The sequence below is a fragment of the Erithacus rubecula genome (assembly GCF_903797595.1).
Source record: "Erithacus rubecula genome assembly, chromosome: 14".
NCBI classification, from domain to species: domain Eukaryota; kingdom Metazoa; phylum Chordata; class Aves; order Passeriformes; family Muscicapidae; genus Erithacus; species Erithacus rubecula.
In genome coordinates, this window is record NC_136666.1 from 10,384,149 (window position 1) to 10,399,256 (window position 15,108).

At 39.9% G+C, this 15,108-nt stretch overlaps 1 long non-coding RNA gene across 1 annotated transcript; it reads right to left on the reverse strand.

Moving 5' to 3' along the window:
- Positions 1-1,889: 1,889 nt before the first annotated feature.
- LOC306807969 lies at positions 1,890-9,699 on the reverse strand. Its single transcript, XR_013775870.1, has 3 exons — positions 9,576-9,699; positions 6,958-7,123; positions 1,890-3,765 (listed from the first exon to the last, which is right to left on the reverse strand). It is a non-coding gene; the product is annotated as an uncharacterized lncRNA (long non-coding RNA).
- Positions 9,700-15,108: the final 5,409 nt, after the last annotated feature.

Below are 15,108 nucleotides of genomic sequence, written 5' to 3' on the forward strand. Positions count from 1 at the left end.
AACATTAGATGCACACCCTAATAAAGATGATGAGATTTGTGTCTCTAATTTGGCCTGAAGTGCACAAACTGTCCTATCCTCAAATATTCCTGCAAGTACATTTTTCAAGTTCTCAGCAAAGGAAGAAGTGCAGATTATGTGGCTGGGATGAAATGAGCCATTCATCAATAAATACAGCAGCAGTAATAAGCAATGAAATTAGCCTGGCTAGGACAAACAAGCAAATAAAAAAAAAAAAGAGAAAAAGGCAGAAGAGGTGATGCACAGTTAACATGAGGCAAAATGAGTGATAAATAGGGAGAAGCACAGGCTGTGAAAAGAAAAGTGTCATTCTCCAGTAGTGACACACTAACACACATTGCCAGGATGGATGGACTGGGGGATCAGACAAGGCACAGGGAGCAGCTGCATGTGTTTGTTACTGACAAACACACAGACCTGAGAGAGATCAAATGCTCATTACATCCCAGTGTGAACAGGGTGGACAGATGTCTGATTCCTAAAGCAGGGCTATGGTCTGCTAGGAGAAGAAACTGAAATGCTGCAGGAACTTTGGCTCATATAACTGCAGATTGTATTTTAATCTAGGAAATAATACAACATCCTAAATTCTCAATGAGAAAGAAATTACCTTCCAAACTTCTCAGAAATTAAGCTGGGGAAGCAAGCAGGTATTTACATTTCTGGTTAGACATAAATCCCTCAAGATGAGAATGGTAGTGAAACAGGGAGAAGCTCGTTTTTCCTAGAGCCAAATCCTGACTGAAGAAAAACACATCACATTTACTTCAGAGACCTGCCTTCACCAAGCAAGGAAAACAAACAGAATCCTGCTTTTTGCAAGAAAGTAAAATTCTAATAAAAAGCATTAAGTCAAACTCTTCTAGTTTTCCAGATTCTCAAGTAAACCTCCACACCCTGGCTACTAAAACTCACCTGGGGCAATCCTGTGTCTCTTCTGCAATGCTCAGCAAGCCAGTGGAACACTTAATGAAAGACAGGATGTGAGTGTTTGTAGGGCATTGTGAGGAACAATGAAAAAGGAAAAAGGGAAAAATCACAGTGAAAAATAGGATTTTGCTAAGTTTAACTTTGCTATTAAGAGAAATTTACATTTTAATCACCAATGAGAAGTACAATTCTGAGAGAAAAGCAAGCATTTTTACAGCAGAGTGTGCCTTACAATGCCCTTTCCAACTGTTTTCATTGCAGTGGGGAAAATCCCACAGGCTCCAATGGAGGACAGGTTCACCTCTCAGGTTTACTATAAATAGTAAAAAAAAAAAAAAAATCACCCATTACAAACACCCAATAATCTGAGAAAGAAGACAGACAAAGAGCACAAACTGATAAGCCAAGCTGGAAAAAAACACCCAGAACAACACAGCAGGTTTCACCTCTTCCCTTCCAGAGAATGTCTAAGTCATCCTACCTTCCATCTCAGGAACCTGCCAGTTCCACAGATCAAACAGACTCTGAGGATGTGCTTTGTGTTATCCACAGCACTTTGTGCTATTCACAGCTCCTGGGAGCAGATGGGCACCATTGTCTGAGAGATCCCTGGGAGCCTTGGGAGCTGAGTGCAGGAGATCCCTGCACACAACACCCAGCACTGGCACAGAGGCTAATTTGGGTGGAAAAGCAAATGGCACAAAGCAGAGGAGCCCACTCAGATGTGCTGTGCCAGGAGAAGGCTCAGCCAGATGTGAGCTCCTGCAGCTCTGCAAACATCTGTCAGGCACCATGGGCTCCACTCACTGCTGGGAGGCAGCTCCTTTAAACTCTTCCAACAGCAAAAAAAGAGTTCCCAGATGAGCTTTGACTTTCTAGGAGAGTCCCCCAAGGGTGGAGAAGCCACCACGTGGTATCTCATGGAATTAAATCAGTAATTTGCTACTCCTTGTATGGCAATTGGGACAGCAGGGTATGGAAAGAGCAAACACTTCAGTATGTGGACAATACCTCAAACAGCTAGAAATACATTAAACCAGATTTTATTTGTCTCCATTCTTATACCAGGACAAGACTTGGCCTGTATGTAGTTGAGTACAAGATGGTTTACAGAATTTTCTTTTCTTCTAAACTTGCATGGGATATGGTGTCTGAACTGGAGATAGAACAAATACTAAAGCAGCACCCTTTAGATAGGATGCACCATTATTCACAAAAATTTGTGAACATTTTGAAGCTCAGGATGTGCCTGGTAAGAATTCTCAACATCTGGTTATGTCTGAGTCCAGCATCACTGAGGTCTGAGCCATTGGGATTTTCACAAAGCAGCTGCACAATATTGCCTGGCTGCCCTCCAGCTACTGGGACTCTGAGGACTGTGTCTGGCAGGACAGACCAGCAATGTGTCTTCACAAAAATGTGCTGTAATTATGAGAAATCACTCACAAGCTAACAGCATAGGAGAAACAGGGGCAGACATGCAGGACTGTGAGTTTCAGGACCATATGAAGACATTAATCAGCATAAGGAATGAGCTTCAGGGTCAGTGCAGACAAAATACCAAAGCAGGATCACAGCAGGAAGAGAGGAATTTCAGCTGAGAGAATGAACTGGGGAACAGCTCTCAGGGGCTTGTGATCTCTGAGGATGGGTGAACAGCTTTGATATCAGCCTCCACACACATCCCTCCAGATGAAGAGTTCCTCATCTCACATGTTCCTGTTTTAGGGATGCATGAGAATAAACTGTGGCAAACATTCTAATAACCCATCTTGCTTTTGAGCACACTGAAAGGCCAGTAAAGGTAAAACTAAAAATAAATAATATAGAAAAGCCATTCCTACTTTAAATTTTACCTGCCAAACCTTTGTCAAAAAATATATCCACCAACATCTGTATAATCTTTGGCATTAAAAATGCTTCTGCAATTTTAATTAGCTAACATTGAAAAAATCAGTGACAAGGAACCAGACAATTAATTTAATTTCATTTACCCATGAATGCAAGTAGTGGGCAGCAGCATGAAGGAATTTAGCTCAACCTTAATCCTAGGGACAACATTTGTATGCAGAAAAAAATCATACATCTTAAATTACTGATATTTACTAGAGAGGCAAATCAATTTTGAAACAGTTAAAGGAATATTGGAAAACATCTTGACTGCTATGAAGAATTCAAAGCAGTTTTTTCAAAGATAAGCTCAACTATAAATTTCAATTTTAAAAAATTGGCTGAAAAACTACACTAGAAAAATACATAAAAGAGAAACTGCTTTGTCAGCCATGATCTGAAACTGAAGCCTGAAGGTGGCTCCTGGCTTCAGCTCAAGGGGGAAGGTGAGAAAATTGATGCTCAGAGTCACAGAGTGCCCCAGCACTCATCTGTTGAGGGCAGAGCTGCCAGGAGAGACAAACCCTTTGGACACCAAAGTCCCCACACCTCAACAGTGCCAGTCTGCCACAGATGTGAGATTTGTGAAAACAGAGGCAAGGGTATTTGCTGTGAGGACAAGCAGATGAATGTAAAATTAAGGATTAAGCTCATACTGCCCACTCACATTTGTTTTAAAAATCACTAAATGACCCACTGCAAGAGCAGGTTTGCATACTTAGCTCCATTTAATTTCATGTTTCCATATCTGTTCTTTTATCACTGCTGCTAATTACATCCTTGAGCATATTCCTGCCAGCATCATGTTCCTGCTCATCTCCTTTTGGCCAGGGACTGTTGCAGAAAATTCCATTGCTTTTCTTGGGGATTCCTTCATTGACCAAAAATTCCTTCTGGCTCATCCTGGACAGACTTCCTCTAGACCTTGGGACAAAAAGGCAAAGTGAGATGGGGAAAAAGCAGGATCACTTGCAGCAGAAGCAGAAGAAATCTTCTTGACAAGATGATCTCACTTCATTCAGGGGAAAAATGTTTCTAAAAAACAGGGTACCAATTTCAGCTTAAATGAGCTCTGGCAAGAGCCTTCCATCAGAGATGTTTTGGAAATGCAGACCCTATGAAAGGTGAGCACTGCACTCACCAGGGCCTGGTGATTTCTTGCTAGAACCTCAGTTCTGCAGAAACTGACATTTCCTCAAAATACCAGTGCTAAAAAATAGATCATTTTGTGGAGGATTTGGACTTGGCCAAACCCTGCAACACCTGGCTGGCTCAAATACTGAATGTTTATTGTTTGGGGTTTTTGCCAAGAAGATGAAATGCAAGCATTTTCTAAGCATATCTGATATGTGCTATTTCCATGCTACCCTTTGTTTCAACAAAAACACAAAATAGATTAAAATAAAGCAGAAATATAATTTCCTACTCTATTTGGAAATTATTCTGATCCTTGCTACTTACTGTAACAGTAAGGACAGATGTTCCAGTTTTCTGGGGGGACCTTTTTTATATGTGTGTGTTTTATTTTGTGAGGGTTTTAGGCTCTGAGTGCTTTGTATGTTTGTTATTAAACAATTTTTGCCCTAAAAGCTGATCAGGTTGGTTCCTGTGGCAGCAGGGTACAGCACAGGACAGAATTATCTCTGTTAATCACATGGTACTACTGCAGTTCAGTCACGTTGCAGGATGCAGACAAGAAATGTCATTAACAATCCTCAGAGTCAGTTTATCAAAGAATCACTTAATCTGACATACATTAAACATCAGCTACTGAACATAAGTTCATTCTAATTTCAACCTAATTGGAATCACAATGCAAATCCTCTACCTTGTTACAGGCTGCAGAAGGAAAGCAGAGAAGCAGATTTGATTTATCAAATACACCACAGAAGAAGAACATACAGAAATGGTCCTGCTCTGCCCAGAGCTCTATGTAGGTAACTCCCTGCTATATCAGGTGCTGTAATTACCTGGCAGATGAAAAAATTTGACTTAATGGACCATCCCTCCAAGTTTCCACATATAACTGGGTGGACTGGAATCAGGATTAAAGTAGACTGGAATATCATCATCTGATATGGTCATATTGTAGTTTTATTTGGGTTTTTTTTCTGATTTAGTGTGAATCAAGGTCAGTTCACATAATTGGAATTCAAAAGAAATATTCTAAAATGTTGCAGTGGTAGTAAAAATTGAACACATAATTGATCCATAATTCATTTAAGTAAAAGTTATTTCAGAAATAAAACCGTATTTAACATCCCAACATAATTAATTAATTAAATGTATTAAATATGTTTGGAATTTCTCTAGGGTTTAATATTTCCTAGACTCTATGTGAACAACCTTATTGGAAAATATTACATATAACAGGTTAAAAGTAGCTGGAAATCAGTCAAATATATCTAATTACAGAATAACATCAACCTCAATTAACCCTTTGTGCATAAAAGTATAAAGACACCTGAGCAGTATCACTGAACATTGTGATCTGTTGTACAAGTGAGAGGGCAATAAAATCAGACCTATATAAATTAATAATAAATAATAATGGGCAGGAGCTGGCCTACCAGGACTGACCTCAGAAAAATCCACACCAGCCCAAGCCAGACCATTCTGGGTTCCTTCTCCTGTGCTGGGGGGTGAACTCAGGGCCCAGCCCTGCAGACACAGTGACCTGCAGCAGCACCAACCTCCTGCCACTCTCCACAGCTGACAAAGCCTCCTGAGGGACAAGATTCCAGCAATAATAAGGAACTTCCATGTTCAAAAGATTCCATGCTGGTGGTGTTGATTTGTGATCTTAATGCCTGAGAGTTACTGCAAATCATTGCATTTCTGACTTGTGCTTATTTATGGCCAACTCCAAATCAATGAAAATCTTAGAGAGTTACACTATCTGCTGTCTGAAAGAGTAGGAATAAAGTGCATTTTATGGTGTATTAATGATCCAGTGGTTAATCCCTTACAACACAATCACAAGCAGAGCCACTGCTTTCCAGTATACATGCCAAAGAAACTAAGTGTTAATAATAGGCTATTTCAAAATTGCCTCTGGTTTAAACCATTGCTGGAAGGCAGAAGGAAGCTTTTCTTTTTTTTTTTTTCCTTTTCACAAATTATAAAATCTGCAAATTATTAGAGTGCAAATTAACAAGTTTCTACTATGTCTAGTTTATGTATATTTAAATCCTACTTTATTGGCTCTTAATTAAATACATATACTGAACCTCTGTTTGAAATACCACCACTCTCTTAATCCCTTCATTATTTTCTCTACACAGTCCTTTTCTGATTTTCCATTTCAAATTGTTTTCTTTGTGAGCATTTGAAAACTAGCTTTTACTATTTATACTTTCTAATTGCAAGCACCCTAAGATATTAATTTATCCTAATAGATCCTCCTTCTTTGCAAGTACTGTTTCTAAACACATGAGAACTAAGGTGAAAGGCATGAATACCTTACTATAAACCATTAAAGAAACTTGCATCAAAAGCAGAAAAGAAATCAGATGAGAATGGAGGTGATAGACTTTGTTTGGACAAGGAAGTGAGTTTCATAGGTATAAAAATTATTTTCAAAACAGTGATAAACTATATGTATAATTAAGTTCAAATTCAACAGGTTCCTTTGGCTGAAGACAAGCAATGAAGTGAAATGCTCAGAAATGTCACAGTCAATGTTTCTGAAACACCTGCATTCTTTCAGGCCAGACTGATGAACAGATATTGGCTTCCTTCCCCCTGCCCTGATTGCCCAGGGACTCCAAGGGCAGCTCTAAGCAGGGCTGTAGTCTGTGCCAGATGCACATCCTGCTATTTCCTCTCCTACTGCTGATTTTCTTGGCATGGCAACACTTAAATCACCAGGCAGGGGATGGACACACAGCATTCCCCTCCTCACTGGAACTGACCCTTCAGATCTTCTAGGAGCTGCTCTTGGACATCACCTCCTAAACAAGTAAAATGCTTTGCCAACCCTTTTTCTTTGTCCAAAATGGAGCTCCTCCAGCAGACCTAAAAGGGATTTAATGTCCAGGCAGGAGAAAGAAGTAGCAGCACACAATAATATTTTTACTGAGCTGCAACTGCAGGAGGATGCTTGAGGATGCTCACCTACAGCTTAGGTACCAGTGCAGAAATCAGAGACACACACTCTATTTCCAGGCCTTGTCCTGATGGATGCACACTTCTATTTTCTGAAATAACAACAGCCAAGTTTGGCAAATCTGTGCAGGTCACAACTCTTCTTTTCTTGCATTTCATGGAACTGTTTGTTAAGCTGGAGAAGATAAGTTTTCTTCTATTCCTAAATTATCTATAAACAGACTGATTTTTATAAACTCATGGATTATGCATGTATAAAAATCCTGTATTCAAATATATTACTGCCTACAGTCTGTTTGTTTACTACATGCTGCTCTTACAGCTTCAACTATTTATGTCATACTCGATTGTAAATCACATGGTATTGTTTCTGATCCAGAGCTGGATGAATGGAAATGTTATAAAGGAGAAGAAAAATGAGAGACTTTACAATGAAGATGAAGCATTTTCAGAAGCCACCTTTCAGAGAAACCATACACTTAGAGTCTTATATGTGTAAATATAACTCAAGAGAAAGACTAAGGAAGGGTAAAATATCCTCAATCATTCAGGCAGTATAACATTTAAATTTTTGCAGTATTCATGTAAGTCCAACTATTTTGCTTCCATATTACAGGCAATGCATATGTTGAAGGAAATATAGCAAAACCCAGGTCCCTGGAGCTCAAATTTAAATCCTTTACACACACACAAAAAAAAAGTAAAATGGAGACTGAAATGGGGAAACTGCAATCTGTTCTTGGTTTGCAGAAGCTTCTGTTCAATTCATTTACAGAACAGCAAATCTTCTGCACTAGAGCATTAATGAGAATAGATACAAAAAGCTTTCAAACTTAAACAAAGGAATGGCTGCTACTTTAGGGTATTTTCAAGCATTTCCCAGAGATTAACGTACGAGGCAGATGCTCCAATACCAGCACACAATACTTTAATTTAGTTCAGCATCTCTGCAGGCAGTGGCTTCTCCATTACTGCTGGCTCCCAGAACACAAGAGAATGTTATTGCAGGGCACTTTTAGATTAAAATCCCCAAATAAGCTGTTAGACTTTACACACATCAATCTTTTGTAAATACAATAAGGCAGATTTAATTGGTTTTACTTTCATTTTATAACAAATGTTACTATCTATTATATAAGAAAGCTATTTTTAAACATGAAAAGGATTAGAAAGCAATTCCATAAGCAATAAAATAGGGGCAGAGAGTTATTATGGAGGAATGTCAGCAAGTGCATTGCTAAGGTTGTTTACTCAATGCCAAATAATCATCTTTGGAAGTTGAAATAATAAACTTAAATAGTTTCAAATTAAGTCTTGCAAGAAATGGAGGAGTTATTGAAGCACTAGAGAAAATTGGGAAAAAAACCACCCCACATAAAATGAGCCTACACAACAAATATTAACATGATGACAATGAATATTTTATCTAAAAGAGTGAGGATGAATAATGCCTGGCTAATAATGACTGGCCTGATCTGCAAAGCTCAGAATGGAAAGCAGCTTCATGGAAACTGAGGTGTTTGGACACATGGTCTCAGTTTGATCCCCAGTTAAACCTGAAAAAAATATTTACAAGCTGGTCTTCTGTTGATTTTCTGTGAACAACAGTTTAGAGTTATGAATTTCTGGAGTTAGAAAGCATGTCTGACAATGCTGATGAGTGAACATGGAGAACACTGAATCTTATTTACAGCTGTGCAATTATTCAAGACTATTTTCCAGTTTTATCCTGTTGCACTGCTAATGCTCAATGCAGTGTCTATTTGTAACAATACCCACACATCCTCATATAAAAATACTTCAGTTCAAAGCCACAAGCACTTTAGCTAAGGAAGAAGGTCTGTACCTCTGAGTGACCTGTCCTTTTCCCCAGAGGACCAAACAACACACCAGCAAATAGATGTATTCAGCTGCTGGGCTGCATTTTTATCAGAAAAGTTTTAACCTTTGCTGAGCAAAGCAACTGACAGTGAAGTCAGTTACAATTTCTGAGAACATTATCAAGAAAGAAGGTATTAATTAAAAAAACGAAAACAACCAAGCAGTCAACCAAAAATCTGTGTTAAAAACAAAACCATATTAAAATTATATGTATTTATTTATCAACATCTTTTACCAGGTGGTTTTCAAGCTTTCTGAGAGGACTGCTACTCAGGTCCAGAAGGGGCATGTAAATGACAGGACCTGAAAATCTGAGGTTTTGCTTCTGTAAAGAAGTTTTTATACAGTCCTGTTTCACCTAATTATAGACTTCAAGCCCAACGTGGAACAAATTAACATAACTCTGTAACTTATTGGACAGCTGACCTTCCCCTGACCTAGCAGAGTAATAGAGTGACGTTTTATGCACTCAGATATCCATAAAAATAAGTTAAATCCAGAATGTTTCATTCACCTGAATCTATTCTGTATCTGAAATCCTGACAATATTTTTTTTTATTGTTCATCTCCCGAGGGGCAACATAACTCTTGCTCTCTGACTTCTGTGTCTCTGGCACATTCCTCTCCCCACACAAATGGGTTTCCTCCTCCTTCTGCTTCTTGCAGAGCTTACAAAGATGTCTCTGCACACTCTTCCTCCCTCTTGGCAGTTCTGCTGGCTCTAATTTCCATAGCAGGAAACTCACCTTGCTAATAAATCAAAGAGCCATGGAAGAGGTGACTCATCACCTTCCTGTAAGTGGTTAAAATAAAAATGGACTATGGTCATTTCTGTGGTTTCCACTCTTCTTTTCCTTAAGCTCTGCTCCCCCCCACCCCCATGCTGTAGATTTTATCATCTTTCTTGAGGTATTTTCAGCTTTTAGTGCAACATATTAAATCTCCTCTGCTTGACTTTGTCATGTCATTTGATCCTGCTTTCCCCTCTTATGTGCAGCCTTCATTGGTATTCTGTGTCATTAAAGTCTCTTCCTTTATTACTCTCTCACTAGGGGTCATATCATGGAAGGGAATATCACCTGGAATATCCCTCTTTTTTTCTGATTACCAGATGTGGAAGTTTTATGCAATAAAACCCAAGCATCCCCAGCACATAGTGAATTTTCTGCCAGCCTTATGGCAGGACTGTATATGTCTCCAAATGTGAGCCTTCCACCTCCAAAATGCACTTTGGTCACAATAATCCATAGCAAGCAATGCATTACCTGTGGGTACATATACAGTATGACCAAACTGCCACAGCTCCAGGAGCAGAACTGGAGAGAACAGGTGTAGGATGGCAGCATCCATCCCTTGAGGGCATTCAGAAAAGGTTGAACAGCAAAATAGCTCTGTAAAGAGAGATGTATTTAGGAAAAAATAACTTCAAGCTTTAAAACAGAAAACAATTATTTTTCCTCTTTCAAATACCACAAACCAGCAGATTTCACAAGCTGTCCTGATCCTTTATTAACAATACAGACCCCTGAGCTGCTTCACTATTTAATGGCTCCAAATTCTCTCAGAGTTAAGCTTTGCTACTACAATACCATCTGCTAGTGCAGATATGCCACACAAATTCCTCAGGAAATTAGCAGAGCTGCTTCCAAGCACAAAGCTCTGTGCTGGAGCATTCCCATGCAGAGTGCTCTGAACTTGCCTAATGCACTTTCTCATGGTCAGGCTCTGACAAGGAACTTCATTAGCTCATTCCAGAATCCAGATCCTGTGTTAAAGCACAACCAAACAAAAATCCAGCATATAAAAGAAAGTTTACAGCAGCACAGTGAAGATTTTCTGCTTGTTTGCTTTTACTGAACTGAGATCAGTATTTTGAAGTTGAAGCATGATGTGCATGAAAGCCAAGCCAGGCAGAAGAGATATTCTTAAAAACAGAAGGGATAGGCCAATCCTTAATTCTTCTTGGCTCTGCCTTCCAGGAAAGTGAAATTCAGCCATCCAGCCAAGGTTTCAGCCTCTCATGCTCAGTTTGGCCAGGACACTGCTGCCCATAGCTGTTTCCAAAGCAAGTACAGCTGCACTGCACCTCGTGGGCTTGAGGGACACCAGGGTCTTCAGGGACCAGCACAAAGCTCAGCCTGGAGCTGGAGCTGGACCAGCTGCCATGGGACATGTCCCCAAAGCCAAGGACACACAGAACAGCAGGAGAATGTACCTGTGCTCTTCCTCACACAGTGCCTGCTCCCTTCAGCCATGGATTTGTCTCTCTTGCTCCATCCAGGTTCTCTTTGCTTTGGAGATTTAGCCAGCCCTCTAATATTTCTTTCATTTGGGTGCTTGAAAGAATAATTTAATTTTCTTTTCCATCTCCCTAGATTTGCGTGGTTTATATTTTTTTATCTTTTCCACTTGATTAACCAGCTGAAAAATCAATAAGAGTGTGTTTTATCATAGTTGCAGGGGAGCCCTCTGTTGTGCTAAGCTGCTATTTTAGGAACTAGAGCAGTTTGCAGTTTGGCAAGCTTCTCTTTCTGCCTCTGCCCTCCCTTTTGCTTTGGACACAACACAGAAATCTTTCTGTGCCTCTGCATGGTGAAAATTGATATAAAACAGCTTTGGTCATTTTTATATACTTTTTTTTTCCCTGCTAAGAAAGTTAATACCATGGAAAAAACTGGTCAGGAGGATCAAATGTTTATGCAGGACGTCATGCTGCTTTGGTGTGCCAGCTCTCCAAGAGTCTATAAGGAAGCCAGCCAGACAGGCTCTGAAGCCTGCACCCTGACCCCAGTGACCTTTTAATTTTTCAAAGTTTATCTAGCCCCATCCCAGCAGTACTTGCATTGAAACCAATCCCTCTGCTCCTAGATTTTTGGCAGAAGGTGACTTCCTTCATATGGAAAAGTGTTTAATACCAATTTAATGGTCTGTCTAGCCACTGTAAGCCCCCAACCCCCTCCCTGAGTCTCCCACTGGCAAGAGACTGTGAAATAATATGCTTGAAATAGCCCTAATTCTTCTCCTCAGTGTGATAGTTGCTTTTCTAATAAGCAATTTTTGAAGAAGCCGTAGAGGAAAAACTATTAGCTTCCGAGTTGAATGATATTTTTCACAAATTCCTTTGCATGTATATAAAATTTAATTTTTTTCATTAAAATTTTTTTTCATTATTTCTTCTCTTATACATTTGCACAATCAGGAAATGACCTCAGAAGAACTCAAAATGTTTTCATTTGTAGCACCCGAACTGCAAATCATATTTATGAAAATCCAAATCTATGAAAAATAAAAAAAAAAAATCTAGGTAACAAATTTATTTTGGTCTTAAAAAGAAAGACCTTGCTAACTAAAAATCCCAACAAAGAGGGAAGTAAAAAGGAAATTGGGAGATGCCATAATGTGCCTAAAGCAATGAGTTTGTCGCTGCAAGAAATGTCTTGGTTCAAAGGAAGCTGCAACTGCTCTTTGAGATAAGGAAAGGTCTGAGGCTGAACTTTACAGCAGAGCTGCTGTGCCAGGGGACAAAGTGCAGTCTCAAAGCTCCCCCAGGCAGGGTCAGGGTGGGGAGATGCAGCAAGTTGGCTTGGGATGAGCTTCAGCATCCTTTTAGTCAAGGCATCACACTGGGACAATCCATCCTTCTGCACTTTGGGGATGCAGGAACCAAAGCTGTTCTAACAGTGAATTCAAATGCTGTCTAGCCTTTAAAATAACCCAGCCCCCAGCTGTACACCCCTTCAGAGGACATAGCTGTGAATATCAGCACATCCTGTGACCTAAGAAATATCAGAGAAGTCCATCTGAGGAAACCTGAAGGTGCTGCCTGCAGTCTCCCATTTGAACTTAAACCACACCATTTTCCAGGAAGAGGGAGGTACATTCAGATAGAAACAATGAGCAAATCCCCATAGTTCAGTGGCCATAAGCTGCCCTGTGTTGTGCTGAAATGCAGGGCAACATTTTGGCTGTGAGGGATTTGATGGCTTGTGCTGCTGCAAAGGGTCATCTCTCATCTCTTTGAAGCAACACAACACACAAGAACTTATGGAAGGAAGAATGAAAACATGCATATGGATTCTGTTTAAAATATTCTTTAACAAATCTAACTGAAAATTAAGAGTGACTGCTGTTTTTTTCCTTTTTTAGAAATATGAGTACATTCTAATAATTTCAAAACCCAGAGAATCTGGCACTGCCAGATAAATATGGAAGTACTAAGAAGGATAAGACACAAAGGTTTGCAATTCCCATCATCTCCAGTACTGACACTCCACAAACATCTACAGCATCATCCTGCAGCTGAAAAAATCCCATCTCATTAACAAGACCAAACATTTGCACTCTAAACATTATGATTTTATGTCATTTTTTCACCTTTTTGGGAGTGGTCAAGGAGAAGTGCCATATCAGCCTGTTCCACAGCAGCCCCGGGACTGGACTTGAGTCTGAACCCCAATCTCAGACTGAGGCCCAGTGATCAAAAGAATTGTTGTTTTCTTCCATGTGGCTGCCAGAGACAAATCTTTTCAGAAACAGAGAAATGAGAGAGATAGGAAAGGGAAGAGAAGAAATAAAAGGCTCAGGTGGGGATTTCCTGGACTTTTTGATGCCTCCATGGGATGTGTTCTGCACAGACCTGCCAGTCTTCAGTCTAAGATCCACTGCTGTCTCATGGTCTAGAGCATTAAAGCAGTGCCATCACCTACCTTTCAGGAAAGACTTCAGACTTTTTCTTTGGCAGCAAACAATATGCTCACCCCTAATTCCTTTTCTAAATACCATGTGCTGGCACAGCCTTGGAATCATGTCAGTCTCAATGTACCATATGTGCTGTTAAACTGAGCACAGCTCACACACTCTGTGACCACAAAGAATCTAAGGAGGTGAGAAAGGGGCCTTTTCCAGAAAATGGCTCCAAATCACCAAAGGAAATAAAAGTTTCTTCAGAAAAAATGCAGGTTATGATACACCATGATGATACAAGTTTGGATATCCAAGATTATGAAAACCCAACCAACTCCAGTTGTGCTGCTGTGTTTTTTGCAATTTCTCTAAATGAATCACATTGGGTAACTAATGAAATAGGAGGAAAGGGGTGAAACATTATGCTTAGGTGTGGTTTGGAAGTTTATAGAAAATATATGTAGTGAGGTATTCTGTGTTTAATTCTTCTGAGCTGGGTTAAGGTATTATGCAATCATAACTACTCTGCTTGATTTTTTGGGGTCCTACAATTTAATTTCAAATAGTTCAGCTGTACAGTTTCCTCCTCTCCCAGCCTTTCACTGTGAAGTGCTTTCTTCTTACCCCCAGAGATCAAAGAGATGTTTTTGTGGTTTGCTGTTCCATCCCCATTCCCACTCCCTCCTCTCTTCCTTCCTTCCTCTGCCCTCCCTGCAGCACATCACCCAGCAGCCCCAGGCATTAATCACTCACACACTCACACCAGCCCCATCAGATGAGCTCATGGAGCCAATATCCTGCTCTGGACATTACCCTGTGCTTCAACAGCTCCCTGGCTCTCACTTGCAGAGCACTGAATTCACACTAGCTTCACAATTCCTGCCTGGCTTGTTTGTCTAACTGTAAGGTCTGATTTTGTTTCTGAGTCAAATCAAGTACATTTAATAGAGGCTATGAGTCTGGTAGGTAAATGATCATTTAGGGAAAAGTCTCCAGATTGCTGTTTTCCTGGACATTGCTGTCACCTCATTCCCACAGTGCATTGACAGGGCTAAAGTTACACCTTTGATTGGAACAGGGCAACAGCTTCATTTTCCAGACCAGAAACAACTGAGGAATGAGAGGACAGACTTCATTTTACAGGACATCAAATATGAAATCCATTTCTCAGAGCAGACCATCCTCCCATTAGGCTAATTTAGGTTAAGTTTTACCAAACAATAAAATAAATGAGCTACAGCTCCTTTTCCTGGCATGATCCTAGGTAACAGTCAACTGAGAGATCAAGACCAGCTACAGCAGACCATGACAGATCTCACCTATTGCTTATTTCTCTTCATCCCATCAAACTAAGCACACTTGTACATATTAGAAGTTCCAGCAGAACAGGTTTGCACACTTAGAGGTTTCCTCACAAATATTTGGTTTTCATTCGTTAATATACAGACACCTACTGCACTGTTCTGCCTATGAGGTCATACAGTCAAAAAGAAACTCATAGTCAAAGCAAAACCTGTGCTGATGTTTTTCTTCCTTTTTAGGCAGGTTGAATGATTTTTTTTCAAAGGCATCATTAAATATTACTTGTAAACCACT